This window comes from Puma concolor, chromosome B3 (assembly GCF_028749965.1).
Source record: "Puma concolor isolate L17-30 chromosome B3, mPumCon1.1.hap2, whole genome shotgun sequence".
Taxonomy (NCBI): Eukaryota; Metazoa; Chordata; class Mammalia; order Carnivora; family Felidae; genus Puma; species Puma concolor.
In genome coordinates this window covers 53,296,489-53,320,618 of record NC_141672.1, presented here as the reverse complement: position 1 = coordinate 53,320,618, position 24,130 = coordinate 53,296,489, and the positions used below count along the sequence as shown (strand labels likewise).

General features: G+C 33.1%; 1 protein-coding gene and 1 pseudogene across 2 annotated transcripts in view; one reads left to right on the top strand and one right to left on the bottom strand.

The window, feature by feature from the left end:
- Positions 1-24,130, bottom strand: part of MDGA2 (MAM domain containing glycosylphosphatidylinositol anchor 2) — an 870,482-nt gene that overhangs the window by 336,896 nt on the left and 509,456 nt on the right. The window lies entirely within an intron of this gene.
- LOC112856753 (U2 spliceosomal RNA) lies at positions 2,471-2,615 on the top strand (annotated as a pseudogene).

Genomic DNA, 24,130 nt, shown 5'->3' with positions numbered 1-24,130 from the left:
CTTGCATTCTTTTTCTCCACTGCATAAATAGAATCCATGAGAAACATATTCCATCATGCTTATTAATAACTTTCCCCTGAATTCTACAAAAGCCAGAGATAGTGTATTCACAGTGCATTACATTCCACTGGTACCTATCCTTGTTCAACATCAGGGGTTTTAACAATTTCACCACTACAGCATTCAAGAGCTATCAGTGGTCTACCTACTACCAGCAATGGGGTCCTCATTGTCAGTAAGTTAGTGGGCTGATGGGTGATGTTTGTACCATTCTATTTTAGAGTCTATTTCCTCAGACCATCTAGAATGACTCCTTGAAAATACAGTCTTTGATGAAGACATGCACTCAGGAAACTTTTGAGGAGTGCCCCTAGGAACAATTTTTATGGTGGCTTGAAAAAAAATTAAAGGTAGGAAAGATTAGGCAGTGGGAGGAGTTAAACTGTGATGCATCACTACAAAGTCTCAAGATGATCCAGAAGGAGCTCTAGAGTTGCAATGGACTTTAAGTCGTCCCAAAAAGTTGTTTTATAAAGGACACTGATTAGTCACTGGGTTAGGGCTTCCCTAGAGAGAAGGCTTCACCTTGGGTTATGTAGCTCTTTCCATTTGAGGATAATTTCATGAGAGAGATTAACTTGAAAGTCAACAACTTTCACACCCAGGATTTAGAAGGAGTACTTGCTATACGTTTTATCCAAGGACCTTTAAGTTATCATTTCTAATTTTCTTCAATCTTTATATATAGTTTAAGTGACATAAGATCTCTATATTTATTTAATATTCAGTTTTCATACTAAGTGGCTTTGATGATATTGCAAAAACACACTGTACTATTTTCTGTTATGGAACATATTTTATCTACACTTATTTATTCTCTTTAAAATAAATTTGTTTTAAATTTATAGGTTGAGTATGTGAAATTAAAACATGTAAAGATAGTATTCATTGACAAATGCAAAATATTCTTTGAAGTAAAGAGAATATGATTTTTATTATCTAAGAGAGGACAAAATTCTTCTTATTTATGAAATAATATAAATAACTGATATATGATTTGATATATGAATACTTGCTTCAAATATATTTTAATGACATAACTAATTTGGATTTCTATAAAATATATATATATATATATATATATATATGTACATATAAGATCCATATCTTAGTCATGTTTGTATTCCTTCAACCTGACATAATGGACATAAGTATTCTATAATGATCTAATGTATTAACACAAAGAAGATTAATCTGTAGTTAATATGATCAATGTCAATCTTTAGCAAGGCTACCCATACATAAAATAATCTAAGGGAAATTAGTTTTTCCCCATAAACAGAATAGCTACTGCTGTCTAGCTGAGATAATTTTCTAGAGATTTTCTCTTTGGCTAAATAAACATGCCAGCAACTGCCAAATTAAAGTCATTTTAAGAAACAAAAATATATACGGTGATATAAGTTACCTTTCTTAATCCTAGAAACTTGCATGAACTGAACTGGGTGACTGATTAAATAGAGAGCTGAGAGAAAGAAGAGAGTGAGACAAGGACTTGGCTTGGGCAGTTGGGTAGAAGGTACAGTAACAGAAATAAAATATAAAGTAAACCTGTTCCTGGCCAGAGGAGACAAGGCAGGAGATTATGGAAGATGAAGAACCTGTTTTGTTTAAATCATGTCAAATGTCAAGCACCGACTGCTCTACTAGTTATAAGGCACATAGACTATACATTAAGAAGAATAAGAAGTCTGGGTTGCAGATACGGATTTGTGAGTCATCAATATGCTATGTGAGGGATGAGACCATTCAAGAAGTGTGCAGAATGAAGACAGGGAAGGTTCAAGGATAGAGCATGGGCAACACCAAATTGAGGAAAAAAGAAGGAAAGAATTAGGAAAAAAAAAACTGAAAAAGTGATGAGGAGGGTAGAGACAAAACAAATCAATGGGAAACAAAATAAATTTAAAAGGTCAATCCATTGCCATGGAAGAGTTAGAAACCAGAATAAATGGTGAAAAGAATCAAGGTAAAAATAGAACTGAAAAGTGACTTGAAATTTGGCAAGAAATAGGTTACTGGTAGCCTTCATCATAGTTGTGTCAGAGGAGTAATAGAACTGATAGCATTTTCCTGTGCCTTAAAGCACTGAAAGCCAGTAAAAATATGGAAAGATTCATAGATATGAATCTTCAAGGAACTTGGCTTTCACAACGAGTTAGAGGAGTAGCTATAAGACAGCACTTGATCATAGGAGTCCTGCTCTGTTTTCATTGTTTTGTTTTCCTTGAAGCTGAGAGATATATATTTAAGTCCCAATAGCAAAGAGCTAGGAATTTATAAGGAAAAAAATAATAATAGGGAGCTTTATAAAAATGGTCAATATGTGAACTATTTTAATGGTATAATTATATAGATTTTTACAACTCAACATCATTTAAGATTTATCAATAGTGCATCCTTGTTTTTTATCGTTTCTTGGCCTTTTGGCTAAGATCAAGTGTAGTGCATCCTTGTTTTTAAGAAGTATTTATTCAAGCTTCCAATCTTTTAGATTAGAAAACTTGGAAGTGTTTTTTACACCCTCCCTATTTTTTTAATGAAGGCATAGATTTTCTCCTTAAAAAATTCAAAATTATTGCTTATATATTAGATAGTCCTGTTTGAAATAAGATTCACTAAAGCATGGGAGCATTTGTTTAGTTTACTCTCCACTTAAACTGGGGTACTCTAGTTACATAAAAGAGTTAACTCATCTCCCAGCATGCAATGGCACAATTAATCTACATATTCATGGTTAATCAGTTATTAACTGCCACTGAAGTCACGGGATATAGTTACAAGTTAAAGAATCAATTAATCTCAAAAATAATCACAGCAGAGGCATGTTTTCCACAGGGCTTTATTCCACCATTTGGTCCAATTTTTCTGTCTTTAATCTTTGAATTAAACCAAATGAATCTAAAAACCCAGATGGCAGACATACTAAATACCGCACTGGATGTCATCTTCCCCTCTGGGAAGTGCTAGAAATCTTAAAAATCCTATGCATAAAAAAAATCTGACTGTGTTTTCTCAAGGAAAATAACCACTCAATACTCTTGGAGGCACTAAAGCTAGTCAAGTATATTATTTCTCATTTAATGGGTAAGAATTTATGTTAGTAGTATAGCTATAGGATGAATATACATAACAATAAATAATGCTAACTAACCTGAATAAAATTAGGTTGCCTTGAAGTTACAAAAAAGAAAAACTTATTAAATAATTGTTAGATATATCAACAATCAAGCACAAGTTACCTTAGTATAAATAAAGCATCAATGTCAAAGATTTGTAGCACTTTCTGTAGGTATCAATAAAAAAGCACCATTTGATAAATCAATGAGAAATTATGTGCAAGTACTGATGACATGAAAAGTTTCAAATCTTTCCCTACATATTTTTTTCTGTCTAATGACTAATTTTATCTGATAGCCCATAAAAAAAAGGACAAAAAATGAGTAATTGACACCAAGTTCTCAAAATGGCACATTATAAAAGAGTGAAGCTATCTATAAGATTTAGACTCGTTATCTGAAATTTTGTTCTTACAGATCTACTTACACATAAATTGCATCTTCTAAAGTTTTTTAACTTTTGTTAAGTTTTTTCATTTTAATTCCAGTATAGTTAACATACAGTGTTACACTAGTTTCAGTTTTACAATATAGTGATTCAACAATTCTAGACATTGCTCAATGTTCATCAGGATTAAGTGTATTATTTAATCATCTATTTCACCCATCTCCCCCTCTAGCTCCCCTCTGGTAACCACCAGTTTGCTCTCTATAGTTTAAAAGTCTGTTTTTTGGTTTGTCTCTCTCTCTTTGTCCTTTGTTAATGTGCTTTGTTTCTTAAATTCCACATATGAATGAAACCATCTTTCTTTGGCTGACTTAATTTCACTTAGCATTACACTCTGTAGCTGCATCCATGTTGTTTCAAGTGGCACAATTTCATGATTTTTTAATGGCTAATATTCCATTGTGTGTGTGGAATATACATTGTGTGAACATTATATAATAACATATTCTTTATTCATTCATCTATTGATGGACATGTTAGTTGCTTCCATAATTTGGCTATTGCAAACAATGCTGCAATAAACACAGAGATGTATGTATCCCTTTGAATTAGTGTTTCTGTATTTTTTGGGTAATACCCAGCAGTATAATTACTGGACTGTAAGGTAGGTCTATTTTTAAATTTTTGAGGACTCTTCATACTGTTTTCCAGAGTAGCTGCACCACTTTGCATTCCTACCAGCAGTGCACAATGGTTCTTTTTTCTCTACATCCTTGCCAACACTTGTTGTTTCTTGTGTTTTTATTTTGGCTACTCTGATGGGTGTGAGGTGATATCTCACTGTAGTTTTGATTTGCATTTCCCTGATGATGAGTGATGTTGAGCATTTTTTCATGTGTCTTTTGACCATCTGTATTTCTTCTTTGGAGAAATGTCTGCTCATGTATTCTCATTTTTAAGTGGAATATTTGTTTTTTGGGGTGTTGAGTTGTTTCACTTCTTTATATATTTTAGAAACTTACCCTTTATTAAATATGTCATTTGCAAATATCTTCTTCACATTCCGCAGGATGTCTTAGTTTTGTTGATTATTTCCTTCACTGTGCAGAAGCTTTTTATTTTGATGTTGTACTAACAATTTATTTTTGCTTTTCTCTCCCTTACCTCAGGAGACATATATGTAAAAAAAAAAAAAAAAATGTTACTACTGTCAGTGTCAGAGAAATTACTGCCTGAGCTCTCTCCTAGGATTTTTATGGCTTTAGGTCTCACATTTAGATCTTTAATCCACTTTGAGTTTATTTTTTTATGGTGTAAGAAAGTGGTCCAGCTTCTTCATTCTTTTGCATGTAGCTGTCCAGTTTTCTGAACACCATTTGTGGAAGACAGAGTCTTTTTCCCATTACATATTCTTGCCTCCTTTGTCAAAGATTAATTGACCATATAATTGTGGGTTCGTTTCTAGGCTTTCTATCCTGTTTCATTTGATCTATATGTCTATTTTTGTGCCAGTACCATACTCTTTTGATTACTACAACTTTATATAACTTGAAATCTGGAATTTTTATACCTCCAGCTTTGTTTTTCTTTTTCAAGACTGTTTTGGCTGTTCAGGGTCTTTTGTGATACCATACAAATTTTAGGATTATTTGTTCTAGTTCTATGAAAAATGCTGTTGGTATATTGATAAAGATTGCATTAAATCTGTAGATTTCTTTGAGTAGGACATTTTAACAATATTTGTTCTTCTAAGCCATGAGCATGGGACACCTTTCATGTGTGTCATTTTGAATTTTTTTTCATCATTGCTATATAGTTTTCAGAGTATAGATCTTTCATTTCCTTGGTTACATTTATTCCCAGCTATTTTATTACTTTTGGTGTAATTATAAACATTTTTGCTTCTTAATATCTCTTGCTGTTGATTCATTATAAGCGTATAAAATATTCAATGGATTTCTATACACGAATTTTTTATCCTGTGACCTTACTGAGTTCATTTATCAATTCTGTTTTATTTATTTATTTATTTATTTATCTATCTATCTATCTATCTATTTATTTTTTATTTTTTTTTTTTGTGGACCCTTTAGGGTTTTGTATAGAGAGTAACATGCCATCTGCAAATAGTGGAAGTTTTACTTCTTCCTTGAAATTTGGATGTCTTTTATTACTTTTTCTTATCTAAATGCTGTGGCTAGGATTTCCAGTACTAGAGTGAATAAAACTGGTGAGACTGGGGGGTACCTGGGTGGCTCAGCCGGTTAAGTGTCTGACTCATGACTGTTTATTTCAGCTCAGGTAATGATCTCACAGTTCGTGAGTTTGAGCTGTTTTGGGTTCTGCACTGACAGTGTGGATCCTGCTTAGGATTCTCTCTATCTCTGGCTCTCCTCTTCTCCATATCTTTCTTTTAAAATAAATGAATAAACATTAAAAAAAAAACTAGTGAGATTGGACTACTTTGTTTTGTTTGTGATCTTAAGAGAAAGTACTAAGTTTTTCACCATTGGGTACAATGTTAGCTGTAGGTTTTTCATATATGGCCTTTATTATGTTGAAGTATGTTCCCTCTAAACCAACTTTGTTGAGGGTTTTTATCATTAATGGATGTTGTACCTTGTCAAAATTTTTTTGGCATTTATTGATATGATCATAAGTTTCTTTTTAAAAAAGTTTTTTTGGGGCGCCTGCGTGGCGCAGTCGGTTGAGCATCCGACTTCAATCAGGTCACGATCTCGCGGTCCGTGAGTTCGAGCCCCACGTCGGGCTCTGGGCTGATGGCTCAGAGCCTGGAGCCTGTTTCCGATTCTGTGTCTCCCTCTCTCTCTGCCCCTCCCCCGTTCATGCTCTGTCTCTCTCTGTCCCAAAAATAAATAAACGTTGAAAAAAAAAAATTTAAAAAAAAAGTTTTTTTAATGTTTACTTTTTGAGAGAGAGAGACAGAGTGTGAGTGGGGGAGGGTCAGAGAGAGAGGGAGACACAGAATCCGAGGCAGGCTCCAGGCTCTGAGCTGTCGGCACAGAGCCCAACGCGGGTCACGAACTCATGGACTGTGAGATCATGACATGAGCCGAAGTCGGACACTCAACTGACTGAGCCACCCAGGTGCCCCATTCCTTTTTATTTCTTCAGTTTTCTTTTCATTTCTTTTTTTAAATACATTAATGTTTAAAAATTTTTAACCTTATTTATTTTGAGAGATACAGAGATGGTGTGAGTAGGATTGGGGCACAGAGAGAGAGAAAGAGGGAGAGAATCCCAAGCAGAGAGAGAATCTGTCCGCACAGAGCCCAATGTGGAGCTCGAACTCACAAAACCAGGAGATTATGACCAGATCTGAAATCAAGACTCAGACATTTAACTGACTTAACTCCCCCCTTTTATTCCTGATTTCATTTAATTTGAGTCCTTTCCAACCCTCCCCCCCACCCCAGATCTGGCTAAATGTTATTGATTTTGTTGATATTTTCAAAGAACCAGCTCCTGGTTTCACTGATCTGTTTTACTTTTTAAGTAAAACTGTTTTATTTGTTTTGTTTTGTTTTTAGCTTCTTATCATTTTTTTCTGCTCTAATATTTATTAATGGCTTCCTTCTACTGGTTTTGTGTTTTGTTTGTTCTTTCTCTAGCTCTGTTAGGTATAAGGTTAGGTTGTTTATTTGAGATTTTTCTTGCTTCTTGGAGTAGGCTTGTATTGCTATAAATTTATATTTTCTGGAAGAAAATTCTAAGAGAAATTTATAGCATGCATACCAAAGATTTTGGACTATTGTATTTTTACTTTCACTTATTTCCATGTATTTTTTGTTTCTTTTTAGAAACAAATGGTTGACCCATTCACTGTTTAGTAGCATATTATTTAGCCTCTGTATTTGTGCTCCTTCCAGATTTTCAAGTTAATTTCTAGCTCCATAGTATTGTGGTCACAACAGATGCATGGAGTGACTTTGATCTTTTTGAATTTGTTAAGCCTTGTTTTGTGGCCTAATATGTGATCTATTCAGGACAATGTTCACTGTTTACCTGAAAAGAATGTGTATTCTGCTGTTTTAGGATGGAATGTTCTACATGTAACTGTTAAAAGTCATCCGGTCCAATGTGTCATTCAAGGACACTGTTTCCTTTCTGATTTTCTACTGGACATCTATACAATGATGTAAGTGGGGTATTAAAGTCCCTTACAATTGTATTATGGATCACTTTCTTTATGTTTGTTATTAACTGCTTTAAATGTTTGGGTGCCTTCATATTGGGTGTAAAAACGTTTATAATTGTTATATCTTCTTGCTTGCCTGCTCCCCTAATGATTATATTGTGTCCTTCTTTATCTCTTGTAACAATCTTTCTTTCAAAGTCCATTTTGTGCCATATAAATATTACTACCCTGGCTTTCTTTTCACATCCATTTCCATGATAAATGCTTTACCATCCTTTCAATTTCAATGTGAATGTGTCTTTTGGTCTGAAATGAGTCTCTTGAAGGTAGTAGATACATGGGTCTTGCTTTTTTATCCATTTTGTCACCCTATGTCTTTTGATTGGAGTGTTTAGTCCATTTACATTCAAAGTAATTATTGATAGGTATTTATTTATTGCTATTCTATTACTTGTTTTATTATTCTTTTTGGTTTTTCTCTATTTCTTTCTTCTCTTGATATGTTCTCTTAAAAATAGTTGGCTTTCTTTAGTGATACACTTGGATTCCTTTACTTTTTGCATATCTATTACAACGTTTGTGATTACCATTCAGTTTGCATGTAACATCTTATGTATACAACAGTCTATATGAAGTTGATGGTCACTTAAGTTTGAACTCATTCATTACTCCTCTCTCCCCTACATTTTAGGTATATGGTGTCATACTTTATATCCTTTTATGTTGTGAGTCTCTTGACTGATTTTTACAGATATACTTATTTTTACTGCTTTTCTGCTTCTTACTTTTCCTACTCTTGCTTATGGTCTTTTCTTTCCATTCAAAGAGTCCTCTTTAACATTTTTTGCAGGGCTGGTTTGGTGGTCACGGATTCCTTTCACTTTTATCTGCAAAACTCCTTATCCTTCTATTCTGAATGACAGCCTTGCTGGATAGAATATTCTTGGTTGCAGATTTTTTCCTTTCAGCACTTTGAATGTATCATGCCACTCCCTTTAGCCTGAAAAGTTTCTGCTGAAAAATTAGCTGATAGCTTTACAGGGTTTCCCTTGTATGTAATGCTTTTATTTTCTCTACCTTTAAAATTCTCTCTTTATCATTACTTTTTGCTGTCATAATTACTATCTGTCATAATATGGACCTAATTGAATTAATTTTATTGGGGGATCTCTGTGCCTGGATGCGGATTTGTTTCCTTCTCCAGATTAAGGAAGTTTTCAGTTATTATTTCTTCAAATAAATTTTCTTCCCCCTTCTCTTCCTCTTCTTCTTCTGAGATCCCCATAATGTGAATGTTATTACATTTTATGGTGGCATTGAGTTCCCTAAATCTGTTCTCATTTTGCCATTTTTTTTTTCTCTCACCTGCTCAGCTTGATTATCTTCCATTACTCTGTCCTTTAGGTCCCTGATTTATTCTTCTGCTTCCTCTACTATTTATTCCAACAAGTGTATTTTAAATTTCATTTATTGTGTTCTTTATCTCTGATTCGTTCTTTTTTAAATCTCATTGAAAAGTCTCACTGATGTCCTCCACTCTTTTCTCAAATCTAATGAGCATATTTATGATCATTACTCTGAATTCTTTATCAGGCATATTATTTATCTCCATTTCACTTAGGTCTCTTACTGTGATTTTGTCCCGTTCTTACATTTGAGACATATTCCTTTGTCTCCTCGTTTTGTCTAACTCTCTGTGTCTGTTTCTGTATGTTAGGAAAGACAGCTACATCTCCTGCATTAGAAAATAATGGCTTTATGAAAAAGAAGTCCTGTATTACCCTGCATTGCAGTGTCCCCTATTCACCAGAATCTGGCACTTCAGGGGTGTCACCTATGTGTGATGTGTGTGCCCTGCTGTTGTGGGTAAGTTGCTTTTTCCTTTAGTCCAGTCACCCGCAGTGGATTTTTTGTTTGTTTGTTTGCCTGTTGTGGGTAGTGTTTAGTTCCTGTGGTGTTAGTGGGCTAGTCTGAGGATGTCTAGGGCTTGATTTTAGTCAGACCAGGTGTTTTCCAGAGAATCAGTACCACAGTACCAGCAAACTTTTGGGAGTTTTCCCTGTGTTGTACACTGATGAGCTTTCATTGGTAGATAGGTCCTCATCTTCTATTATTAAAAAAAAAAAAAAATGTAACCACATGCTTTATAACTTGATGATATTATATCTGATGATCTTACATATCATCCTGCAGAAACAGTTTTTGAACTTTCAGATGTTCTAAAAATTATTTCAGGATTTTCTTTTTATTTCCTCCTTGCCCATTTTCTAAGAGACACATGAAAAATGAGAAAAATAAAGAATCTGAAGTTTTAAAATTTTATACACACACACAATGGTAATTTATGTGTTTACAATATATACATTTATATACTCACTATAAATAATGTATTATAAGCATGTTATATACATTATATAATATTTATAGGTATATACTATGCTATATATACACACACACATATATATATGTATATATATATGTATTTGTTTCAATCTTTTTCTTCTAAATGCTTGCCTCTCACTCCACTCTCTTCTTTCATACCCTCACCTCCCCACATACTCCATGTTAATATCATGGTATTCTACGTTTTTGTTCAGACTCATATATTCATATATATAAAAATATGCACATATATGCAAAGACACACACACATATTTGGGTGTGTAGTTTTGTTTGTCTTTCCAGTAAAATTAATCATATAACACATTTAAAAAAATATTTTTCTCATGCAAAATAACTCATGGAAATCCTTCCAAAGTAAAGCTCTTACCTATCTATCTATCTATCTATCTATCTATCTATCTATCTTAGTTATACTATATCCCTGGCCATGAATTCATGTAATTTATTCAAGTATTTCCCTACTGTGTGCATTGATTTTATTTCCAGTTTTTTGCCTCTCTGAACAATTCCATAGTAATGGTCTCTGAATATGTATTTTCAAACTGATGGCTTTATTTGATGGGAATAATTCTTATAAACATGAAACTGACTTATAAGTAGATTTAACTGAATTTTTGTCCTGTTTCTTTCCAAAAGAAATATATGTTTCATGACATGCATATGAGTATCATTTTTCCTACCTCTCAGCTATGATAGATTTTTTTTTGTTCTGAATTTTTGTGCACTATGATTGTATAAGATAGTAGTTCATTATCACTTTATGTTGCACTTCCATGACTACATCTTATTCTGAGTCTTTTAATTCGGTAAATGGTTACATAGACTTTTTCTTTCATCCACTACCAATTCATATCCTTTGTCTATTTTTCTTTCCATTAGTTATACTTCAAAAACATTAAAACGTCTTTATATATTATATATTATAACCTTTTGATTATTATTTTTCTATGAATTTTCTTTGATATCTTTTTTCCTAAACAACATAATTTTTATATAACATAAATTATTATCTTTTTTTTGGATTTTTGGTTGTTAAAGTATGGCAAATTATGCCCACTTTTCCCCTCAATTGCACCTGAAGTCTTTACTCCATTAAGAATCATATTTTGGCAGTGCCTGGGTGGCTCAGTGGGTTGAGCATCTGACTCTTGATTTTGGCTGAGGTCATGATCCCAGGGTTGAAGGATCACACTGAGAGTGGAGCCTGCCTGATATTCTCTCTCTTTCTCTCTCTCTCTCTTACCCTCTGCCCGCCCCTCTCCCTCACTTGCTCTCTCTCTCTAAAATCAAAATTAAAAAAAAATAAAAGAATTGAATTTTGAATATCATGTAATTTAGAGGTCTAATTGTTTTTTCTTTCTGATGGAGATACAGTAACAGCAGCACCATTTAATATTTCATTCTATCACAATAATTGAACAGCAAATTTATTATATTCAAATCTCATGTCTAGGATCTATTTATTGTTTATCTTCTCTGTTGTATTAACTTTTCCATTCATATGCAAAACTATTATATGTAATACAATATATTTTTACCTTCTGAATTTTATAAAGACAACTTCACTCTGTACCAACCCTTCACTGCTATTCTATTTTATACTTCTTAGGTTATTTTCAGGCTTTTGTCTTTTATTTAATGTCTAGATTATTTTATTTAACTCAATTTAAGAAATCATATAAACAGACCTCTGGGAATTATTTGGGATTATATTAAATTCACTTATTAATTGGCATATTTATATTAGATGGATTCATTCAAAAACATGGCATGTTTTTCCATTAATTCAGAACACATATTGCAGTTTTAGATATGAATTCATACATTCTTTATTTAGATTCTACACCATTTTTTGAAGATTTTTTTCCAAAACATTTTATTTTTTAAGTTATCAATGAAATATTTTTTCATTACCATCATTTATTCCTAAAACATAGCTATTAATTTTTTATAATTAACTCATATCCAATTACTTTCATATTCTTCTAAATACTCTAGAACTTTTTTTCTAGTCTCTATCTATAAAAGTATTTTATATTTATATTGTAAATATATATATATGGATATATTTATTTATATTTTAAAGTATTTTATATTGTATAATTTATCAGCAAATTTGTTTTTTCTTTTTTAAGTTTATATAAATTATTATATCTTATTTTCTTAGAACATTTGCTAGAAATCAAAGACAATCTAAAACAAGCTGCAAAAAGGGGCACCTGCGTGGCTCAGTCGGTTAAGCATTTGACTTTAGCTAGGTCATGAGTTGAGTTGAGTTCATGAGTTCAAGGCCCGCATTGGGTTCTGTGCCAACAGCTCAGAAACTGGAGCCTGCTTCAGATTTTGTGTCTCCCTCTCTCTCTCTCTCTGCGCGTCCCCTGTTCATGCTCTATCTCTGTTTCTCTCTCTCAAAAATAAACATTAAATAAAAATTAAAAAAAAAAAAAAACTACAAAGAGCATCCATATTTAGATCCTAATTTTAACTGAAATTATTCTAGTTTTCTTTTTTTGTCATTTAGGCAAAATTTAAATTGAATATTATTGATTTGAGTAGTTTCTTTTCTACTTCTTATTTAGAGATTTGTTTTAAAAATAGGAAGAGATGTTAAAATGTATTAAATGCTTTTTAAACATCTACTGGTAATGTGCTTATACATTTTCAGATAAGAAGGCAGTTTTGTATTCCTTTAATAGACCTTTTTTGGTAATATTGTACTTTTATTCTAGTGGTTAAAGACCTCAGAAATTGAATTTCTTATATTGTGGTTCTCAGATTTGGGATCTTTAAATATTTTTTTTTTTAATGGGTAAATTACTGGGTCTCACCAAACACAGGGTCTAACATTTGAACTCCATCCTTACATTTTGGTATTTCCCCCTTCCCGCCCCCCCCCCCCCCAAAATGCAATCCTAGATAATTTATCTCCCAATCTCTTTGTAGCCAGAGTAGAATGCATCCACTATAAGCTTTAAATTGGGTGTTATTAATACAAAGAAGTAGAAACCACAGAGGATCCATTTCAGTGTCATATGACAGAGGTAGCAGCAACAATGTTGAGTTTCCTGGGCAGTAGGGGTAACTGTGCTAGAGACTGCATCCCGTGTTGAATGGGCAACAGCAGGACATGTGAAATTCAGTGCACCGTAGCCACAGAAATGGCAGCCCTGGTGGAGGGATTGGGGGATGGGCTCCTCTGTGTTTCAGTCAATCTTTCTGAAACTGAAAACAAACCTACAAAATTTAATTTTATTTATGTATTCATTCATTCATTTAGTTAGTTAAAGTTAGTCAGAGTTGAACTCTCCTGCTTATATGCAACGGACTATTGAATTAGCAGTGCTTAACAGGAAGGAGCCATAAATCAACTTTATTCTTTCTTCCACTGGCCCTTAAAGCCTATGTGATAGGCTTTTTCTTTTCCTGCTATTGGATGAAATTTGGGGCACATTTCATAGCTTTTCCAGTTCCCTGTAGTAATTCCCAGGAACAGCCCCATTTCTGTAATTAAAATGTCCAGTTCAATAATTAAAAAAAATTATGAATGTTCTTATTTCTTTTTTTTTTTTTTTAATTTTTTTTTCAACATTTATTTATTTTTGGGACACAGAGAGACAGAGCATGAATGGGAGAGGGGCAGAGAGAGAGGGAGACACAGAATCAGAAACAGGCTCCAGGCTCTGAGCCATCAGCCCAGAGCCTGACGCGGGGCTCGAACTCACGGACCGCGAGATCGTGACCTGGCTGAAGTCGGATGCTTAACCAACTGCGCCACCCAGGCGCCCCAAAAATTATGAATGTTCTAATGCTTTCGCCATTCCCTCCAGTTGTGTACTAGTTCAGGCCTGATATCCTGAAAGCCTAGGACGGAATAACAGATAGTGGGGGGCTGACTTAGCCCCCTTTCTTCCTTTGTATACTTTGACCTTTGACTCTTCCCTTCCACTCTCATAGCCACAGGGGCTAGTTCTTTCAGGGTGATAGACATGATGATGACTAAAGGAGGAGTGGAGAAGAAAAATGGGATCCTGTCTTGTGAAGATCGAGAAAGTCTGCAGATCTTAGGACAGAATGCTTGAAGTCTTCCTCACTTGGCTGGAGAAAAGAAAGAAGCATAACCTTCTTATCCACCTGGAGAAACAATGAAGCACTCACAATAAAAAAATAAATAAAATAAAATAAAATAAAATAAAATAAAATAAAATAAAATAAAATCCCTGTCTTCCATCCCTAGGTTCCAAATTCAACTCCTCTTAAAAGGGAAGTAGAGAGCAGTTTCCACTGTCATCATGCATGGTCTGGTAGTTCACTTTGCCAGATGTTTTTGGCAACTTCTAAATTGCTATAAGCCTTTAGGTCTCTGCCCAAAGTGATAGAGACACAGTGCAAAGTAGCATTCCATTACTCTTGCAACTATGAGCTCTGACACAGAGCTTTCTGGCCTTCTAATAAACTTTTTTTTTTACCTAACCTTAGCTCCTGATTTACTGATAAGGCAGACTAAAAACATACATTTTTGTTCTACTTGATTTCATATATAACAATAGCATTGGTGGTTATTATCAAGACAACTTCACTAAAAAATACATATATATACATGTATTTATTTTATGTACATATATATATGTACGTATTTATGTACGTATATATGTACATATATTTATGTACGTATATATATGTACAGGGAGGAGGGGCAAAGAGAAAGAGACAGAATCCCAAGCAGGCTCTTCACTGTCTATGAAGAGCCCAATGTAGGGCTTGATCTCACAAACCTTGAGATCATGACATGAGGCGAAATCAAGAGTCCAACACTTAACCAACTGAGCCACCCAGGTATCCCAAGACAGCTCCATTTTTATAGGTCAATACACACCTTCTGTTCTAAGTTTTCATTTATTTAGTTTCATAAGCGGCCCTGTTTACCTTTTTAATCCATCTTTAGAAACCTTTTAGAAAGATGTAATAGTAATAACTAATACATATGTAGTATACTTATTTCATTATTCCAAAAACATGTATTTCTAGATATCTATTCATTTATTCATCTTCTTATCAGAAATACAATGTGTATTTCCTTCTTTTAACAATATCAGTCATTTCATCCATAATACAAGCATCAGCATCTTCCGGTATTGGGCAAGATATCTTTAGTAGGATATTGTATAACAATGGGTCATTAGAATAGAATAAAGATACCTCAACATGAGAAACAACTGAAAGGAACCATTACCTCCTGGTCTAGCCAACAAAGCTTGAAGGACAAAAAAACTTGAAACAAGTCATTATTTAAAAAAAAAAAAAAAAAAAAAAGCAAAAGCAAAATTATGAACCAGCTTGAGAAAAACCTCACCTGAGGTAAAGAATGTTTTACACACAAGTCCAGAGCTGACCTAATGGTACAAAAACAAACTAACTAACCACAAAAACCAGCTTTGTTTCTCCCACTGATACCAAATGGTCCTCTTTCTAATAATCAATTTAAACACTAATCCACAGGGGCTCCACACAGGCAGAAAAGACAATTTGTGTCTAGAATGTATCAGGCAATCTAGCAAGTACCCAGTACATTGGATTCTGCTTTTAGCTGCCATCACCTAACAGTATGGACTTCGCTTTTTGAAAATTGGGGAAAATTAGCAATAGTCTCAAATGTAGCCCCTGACCAGTCACCACTGGCATGCTCCACTTGTGAGAATCCACCATTATTTCTGAAGCTGATACCTATTTGAAAAGTAACTGCATGAAACCAATTCTAATTAAAGTTGAATAAGAATCAATTTAACTTACTGGTTACAAAGAGAACTGGGTAATCACCCAGATCTCTGTTTTTGCCTTTACTATTATTATAATTTGAGGCGAGTTACTTAACCTCTGTCTGCACCTAAATCTTCTCTTTATATGTGCTCTGCTGTGGGAAGCACCTTTTAGCCAGAGCTTGTGAAAGGCAGGGAAGACTTTTTGGCTGAAAAGAAGAGGACTGGAGGTTGTCAGGGAGCAGAAAATCCATAGCAGTGGGAATTTCTTCCCACAAGAGACAAAATAGTAGAAACCAAAAGGTGGCAAGATTAGCAGAACTGAGGGATTTATAAACTACAGGCAGTGCTGTGATTAAGTCATACATCTCTGGGACCTCAGATTAGAGGTGCTAAAACATTTTTTAACCACACACATACACATTTCAGGGAGTTATGAAAAAATACTTTGTAAGATGCATCCTAGAATAAGATTTAGATTTCCTGCTTAATTGAGTGGCACAGACGGACAAAATGGGAGTTACTCTAAATGCAAGTATTTTATTTATATTTAAAATCCAGTAAAACCTTATAATGGTAGACCAGTTTTAAAACAATGGGTGACTTCTGCCTTCATAATGTCCCAAGGGAAAAACTTAATTGCATTTCCAGCATGGTTGTATCTATTTTTCATGCATATTTCAATTATACAAAATGTACAACTCCAGTGCATTTAGCCATGTGTGTTGTTTACAGAAAAGTATCTCTACTGTTTCTCTATTGTCAGCTGACCATTCTTAATATATTAGACATCTGTAAAATCTGTGCATCTGTAACTTGCCTGGATGCTATGGGATCAGCTCTTCCTTCAACTGACAATTGCCTTCCTTTTTTGCTGTCAGTTTGCTTTTCCTTTCATGGGATTTCTAAGAAAACTGTTTTGTTTTTTTTTTTTAAACAGTTTAATAGCAACCCCTTGCCACTTAAACAAGAGAGATACAGTAATCTCCATCAAAATAATGGAGATCTCAACAAGAATATTATAAATATCAGAGATGTAACCACATTGGAGGTGATTTCACAATGTCGATCAGTGTCCTGCCTCATGCCATCCCCCTCTTTTATCTGCTGTACAGTTGTCTATGGATCCAATATTGGAATTTCCCAAAACATACAAGAAAATTAAGTCAGGAACTTATGTTCTCCTGTTAGAAATGATAAAAGAATCTAAGTTTGGTGATCATGAGGACTCAAATAATTGATGTGGTCAGATTTATTGTTTCTGCAGAACCAGAGGCTGTCAATCAAAATGACTGATGGCCACTTATTTATGAATTAGTAAGAATGGGGTGGGATCTCTCCACACTAGATTATAAATAATTCCTAGCAAAGAGACAATAACAAAGTCAGCTATTGGTAGGACTTCAAGAAAATTAATTGTTTTTTTATAATTTTCTGGGAAAAATCTGAAAATTAAAATTTTCACTTTCAACATTGAGTGACATCATCAGATATAGAAGGGAAGGCCTCAAGTTACCAAAAATAGAGGGTTTTATTTTTCATTTGTTTATCTAAGGAAAACAATCACATTTCTTTTCTTCCCTTTTTAAGACTATTTCATAATATTTCTTTGGAGTAGAAATCAGGGCCACGATTCTGCTTACAAAGCTAAAGTGGACAAAGGAAAGAGCCTGAGAATGACACTGTTAAGCTTATCTATGCACCCATGTTGTGGGGGAAATTCCAGGTATATAAAGAAAGTATTGTAGTCCACCCATTATTTTCATTAGAGAAAAATCCCATCACAAAAGCTTAACGTCTTGCCTATAATTAAGTTTCCATTTAATATTTAATAACTTCTCTACTCCGTATAATTTTTCATCCTTTCCTTATCATAATTTGGGTAAAATGCTGACAAATTAATACACAAGTTTTTAGAGTCTTTTAAGTTTAGTATTCCACTCAACTAGTATAAGCTCTGTTTTTCTTTTGCTTGACCTCTTGTCCCAAAACTACATGCTGACTTCTCACTTGGTAGCTAATAAGAAATTATTATTTAAAATTATTACATAAAAAAGGGTTTTATGTTATATAGTTCAGAATATACTGCAACTAAGTAGCACATACTCAGTTCTAGAAAAGAATGTAAGTTTAATAAATGTGTGTGCTAAATTTTATAGTCTGATATTAAGCTATCAACCAAGTTCAATTTTAAGAAACTGCCTCAAACTCAAATTAATTCACCTTAAATTATATTTATACATTAAATTCAAGCAGCTGGAATTTCATAGCAAAGTAATAAAATGCTAATAAAGCTAATGGAAGAAATTCTGCCTTCAAGACACTAATTCAATGAAAGTTATATGTACCTAAGAACAGTATCCCTTTGACTGAGAACTGATTCCCCTAAAATATTTCGGATTCTTAAACCTTAGCAACATTAGGACCTGACTGATGTTTATGGATATAAGTAAAATAAGATGAGACTTAACACTAGTCTTTTACTGTCTTATTAGTTAGAAAATTAATAAGTCTGATTTTTGGCTCCTTCAAAAACATGAAAGGAGCATTAATTAATTAGCTAATTAATTAATTTTATGTATTTATGTAGTCAGCCTGTTTTGGGTATTAAAATTCTTCTTCCAAATGGGCATAGTTGGGTGACAGGAAACAACTTAAAACCTGGTTTGCTTTATTTACATATTTCAAAATAGCCATGCTACGTATATTGAAACTCAGCCTACAAGTTCAACAATATGACCAAGAATAACTCACAACTTAAATTTAATAACTAGTTTCCTTTCAGAATATTTTCTTCCATTCTTTGCTCCTAAAACACGTACAGAAATTTATATAGTTACAATCAAAGTGCATCTAGAATTTTTAAAATTTATTCTATTACTTTCATTTGCCTATAAATGTTCATAGAAAGATTCATACTCATTGGTAGCCAACAGTTTTTACTAAGGAGTTCCAAAGGTTACTAACATTGAAATAAACTATTACTTCAATACATGAACACAAAGTTTATTACTAAGATGTGAACCTATGGATCAAATTAGGAAAAAAAGTAAACATAATATTATTTTAAGAACTAATATACCTTATATTTACTACTAAAACATGAGTCTTTCTACTTGCTAGGATGAAATGGCAATAATTATAATAGTCAAGATTTTCTATAGCTTACTGAATCTGAACATTTCTATAACTTTGGATCTCAACCTAAGTGGATTCTTTCTTGATTGAATGACTTTTAAATGAAGTATTGATATGAAATATTAATAATTATAAATTAAATATATTAAATAATAAAGATATCCAGAAATTAAAATAAATAAATTATGTATATTGTTACAGAACTACCCTCCCCTCTTCTCCACATTCACAGCATTCCTGTCAGGTCAAAGCAATACAGTGTATTATTAAATAAATATCAAATGTTAGATAAATATAATAATAATTCAATTATCCTAAGTTGATCTTTCTATACTGTCAACCACCAGAACAAACCCTAACGTACATACATAAAGGCAAAGGGTGTTCGACCAAACAGAAAGAAATGCATACCCTTCACTCATAGGGTGCAGCAACTTTACTTTGTCCTTGAACTCAACTCCAAGGTCTTAGATACAATAATAACTGCTTCCTGGTTTATTGCTAAATCCTCAGTTAACCAAAAGTAAATTGGAAGAGGAAAAATTACAGCAACAGCAGTAAGAAATGGTATTTAAAAAGACTGACAGTGAGGAAAGAAATCATTAACCATAACAAATATTACTAAATTATTTGCTATCATTTATCAGAACCTGCCATGTGCCAGGCACGGTAGAGGCATTTGATATTTCACCCAACTTTTACAAGAGTGCTTCAAGGGAGGCACAATCATTGCCAGTTTACAGGTGGGAAACTACAGTTTCTCAGAGATGTTGAATGGTTTGAAAAAGATGGCAGAACAATGATTCAAGAGCAAGTCTACTGAACTTCAAAGCTCTTTCTGTGAGAATGAAAAACTGGAGCACTCTGAATACTTTGTTTAGAGGGGAAAATCCTACATACTTTTTACTTCATTAGGACCTCAACGCATTATGAATTTGCATAATACATTTAGATACAGTTATCACGTTGTTTAAGATGGCAAATGGATAAAACATTCTATAAAGTTTCTTATAAAAATTTCTGACAAGTGTGTATAAGACCCATATTCTATAGATTAATTTCATAATAATTTTTGTTCTGTTGATTTTTATCCTTCTAGATGAAAGGAGAATGAAAGGATGTGAGTTTTAAACTGTAACGACCATAAAAATGTTCTGCTTTCAGACTATTCATGTATATTTAAATTGAAATATCAAAAGATGTGATATTTGACACATAACATATTGGTTTAATATATATAGTTTAATTTAAATCTTCATATAGAAATCGAAAGTCATATACTTTTCATAACCCACTGGCTCAAAACCCTTGCATAGTTAATCAAAACAATTTCTTAAAAATCATAACTTATTAGGGAATTTCTCATTATAAAAAATACGGTTTTCATAACCTTAAGCTCATAATCTCTTAAGAGATCGTGAAAAAAATACTAGAGGTTTAAATATGAAATGTGCAAAAAAGAACTATAAGAGTTCCTTACTTTCTTTTTTCTTTATTTCAATAATACTATGGCCCAAAGCATAATGGATATGTCATAAATCCTTTTAATTTCATACACTAGAAAAAAATGAAAATAATAAAGTATATCAAATAACATTAAATTCTTTTTATTGAAACTGAGGATATCCTTGGGTTTAAATGGAAAAAAATTAAGTAGTTATCTTATGTTCTTGGTCTAAGGCAAACGTTGGTTTACATGAAAAGTTATTACCACCTTTCTAGGATTCTCTTCCAGTGTTCATTACTGGCAAATGATACAGAGTAAAATAGGTGATCTCCTATTGTTCAAAGGGATATTATTTCTTCAGTGACAATATTTATTTCAGATAGGTGCTCTAATTATATCAGAATCCATTTTCCTTCAGAAATTTTATGTCAACTTATAATAATACATGAATACATTTTAAAACCTGCTTTACTAATTTTCTGTTTGTGAATCGTTTAGGAAGAAGAATTAACATAAATGCTTAGCACATCATCATAAGTAATTTTATCATAACCATTTCCTCTCCATGGCAATAGTGTCACAGAGAAGATTCCCCTTGGAATACATCTCAGAAATACATTGCTTAAGAAACACACATTGAAGGGAGTGGGTGTTACAGACTTTGTAATCCAAAAACAGCCCACAACATCCATTTTGATTGAAAAAAGATTTTAAAATATATTAAATAGTGTTAAAGTTCATTACAAAACCACTATGTCATTTTAAAGTAACTAACAGGGTAGTATTATTTGCTGCTTTAACATAGGAAATGTACATTTGGCAACCCATCAAATTTCCAGGGCTTCTTTAGAGCTATTATTTCCTTTCATAAATAAAGACCATTCAAAAGCACTTCTACTTGGTCAAAAGCCAACCAGACTGACATCAAACTTTTTTCACTATTCATAGTGAAAGTCTTGGACTATGCCAGTAAAGCTTTGATTATATTGTCTTCTGTTTCTAACTTTGGAACCTTAAAGAATATCTTTTCTCTATTCTCAAAGAAATGTTACAAAATGCATTGTTCAGTTGATTCATTTCTTCTATAAAAGTGTTTCATGCCTGCCATCTGTATACCCAGTGTTGAGCTACGTACAGAAATATAAAACAACTAAGAAAATTTCTGTCTTGGGAGACTTCACAATCCAATGAAGCAGAATATATTAAAAATAAACATTTTCATGTGGCAAGTGCTATGGGAACTATCAAGAACAGCTATATTATAGATATGTAATTACACAACCTATCCAAATTTATTCAGGGACCTAGGTGAAAATGGCAACAAATCCTGCCTGAAGAAGGAACACGAAGTAAAAGCTTGAGCTGAGGTTGGGAAAGTGAATAGAGGCTAACATGTTCCAGGCACAGTAAACAGCAAGCACTTGGAGGTATAAGAGAATGTAGTACATTCAGGAAACTGCAAGATGTTCAAAGTTGTTAAAGTAACACATATGAGTACTGGTCTTATAAGCAATGAAGATCCAACAAGGCCTTTGGTAAATGATGAATACAAGTCAAGTCTATATATTATAATGTTAATTTGCTTTATCAACAATTTTAATTGAGCATCTACTGTGCCTGGTCTTTTGTTAGACCATGGAGAAATAACTACGACCCAGCACAATGACTGTTCTCATGAGGAAGATAAATCTTAAACAACAACAACAAAAAATAAGTAAGTAATAATTTCAGGTGTACAATGTTATGTGGGGTAGCCAAATCAAGAGAAGTCATAAGGTTTTAATATCTAATTTAAACATCAATATTTTCATTTATGTTTTATTTTATGGGTTACCATCAATTGAAATTTTTACTATTTTTCCTCTACTTACCTCTGCACTATAGCTTAATAATAACTGAGGCCAACTATTCCCATTTTGTTTTCATAATATTTTGGGTTTTTTTAACCTGTTTATTATGCCAATAAACTATTGTTTTTTTGGGAAGAGCAGACCTCCATACTATTCAGACACCTAAACCATATTCATAATACATATCTACATTAATTCAAGTCTCATTTACACATCATTAAAGGTTTGCGGTTTTCTTAATAAAATTACATGTGTTTTTTTTTTAATTTTATATTCTAACAGGCTGCTGCTGATATATAACATCTCTAATTTAAAAAACAAAGTACAGCACTGTAGGTTCTATGGGAACATAAAGGCAGGTGAAGGATTTTAAACTAAGAGTTATGAAAAAAAGTTTAGTTGTCTTCAAAATATTTTAAACATTTATTTCAATAAAAACAAACTAGTCATATCTCTTTATGAATGTGATTATCTACTCTTCATTCCTGAAATTAACTTCACTTGGCTTTTTACTAAATCATAAACATATTAAGATAATCCTGACTTGTTTTTTTTTTAATTTTTTTAAATTTTTTAATGTTTATTTATTTTTGAGAGAGACAGAGACAGAGGAGAGCAGAGGCAGAGAGAGAGGGAGACACAGAATCCGAAGCAGGCTCTGGGCTCTGAGCTGTCAGCACAGAGCCGGACGCAGGGCTTGAACTCACAAAATGAGAGATCATGATCAGAGCCAAAGTTGGATGCTTACTTAACCAACTAAGCCACCCCAGGCACCCCTGACTTGTGGTTTTCCTAAACAGTAGTTTACTACTTCTCATTTCAGATTTATACATAAAAATCCATTTTAGTTGAGACTCAATTTAAATTTTTTATTTTCAATTATTCAATTTTTTTATATTCAATTATTCAATTTTTATTTCAATTATTTAATTTTCTTTTTATTTAATAAGTGAATATCACTTCCCTTGGCTTCTTCCCTTTGTGTGGTGATTAGAAGGACTAAGATCCAGACCCATTTTTTCCTCTATTAAGTAATTGTATGACCTTGTAAAAACCATCTAGCCTGTCTTTATTCTAATTTCATTATATTTATATTAATATATTACAACCGATTTTTTAGTTCCCTTATATAAACCTCTAATTGTCTGTTTATACATTTTTGGTGAACTGATCAATTAGTCACTTTTTCATTCAACATTCATTCAAAACACTAATTTAACACCTTAATCTATGCCAGGAATTATACCAAGTATATGTCATGGGGGGAGAGGCACTCCGCATATTTTGATTCTTCTGTTTATTTGTGACATCAAGATAGCTCTTATCTCTTTAAATAGAGCTCTCTTAAAAGATAGATTATTTTCTTATGATTATTTTTTTGATTGACATAGTTTTCATCATACAGCTTATTTGAATTTTCAAGTTATTTTGATACTGTAACTAGTATGAACTGAAGTGTGTTCCCCAAAATTCATATGATGAAACCCTAATCTCCAAAGTGACTGTATTTGGAGTTAGAGCCTTTAAAGAAGTGACTAAGATTAACTGAGGTCCTAAGAGTGGGGCCATAATCCAATAGGACTAATGTTCTTACAAGCAGAGGAAGAGAAAATCTGAGTGCACACACAGAGGAAAGTCCATGTGAGGACAGAGCGAAAAACCGGGCCATCTTCAGGCCAGGAAGAGAGGCCTCACCAGCAACCAACCTTGCCAGCACCTTGAACCTTAGAATTCCAGCCTCCAGAACTGTGAGATAATAAGATTATGTTGTATAAGTCACCTAATGTGTGGTATTCTGTGATGACAACTCAGG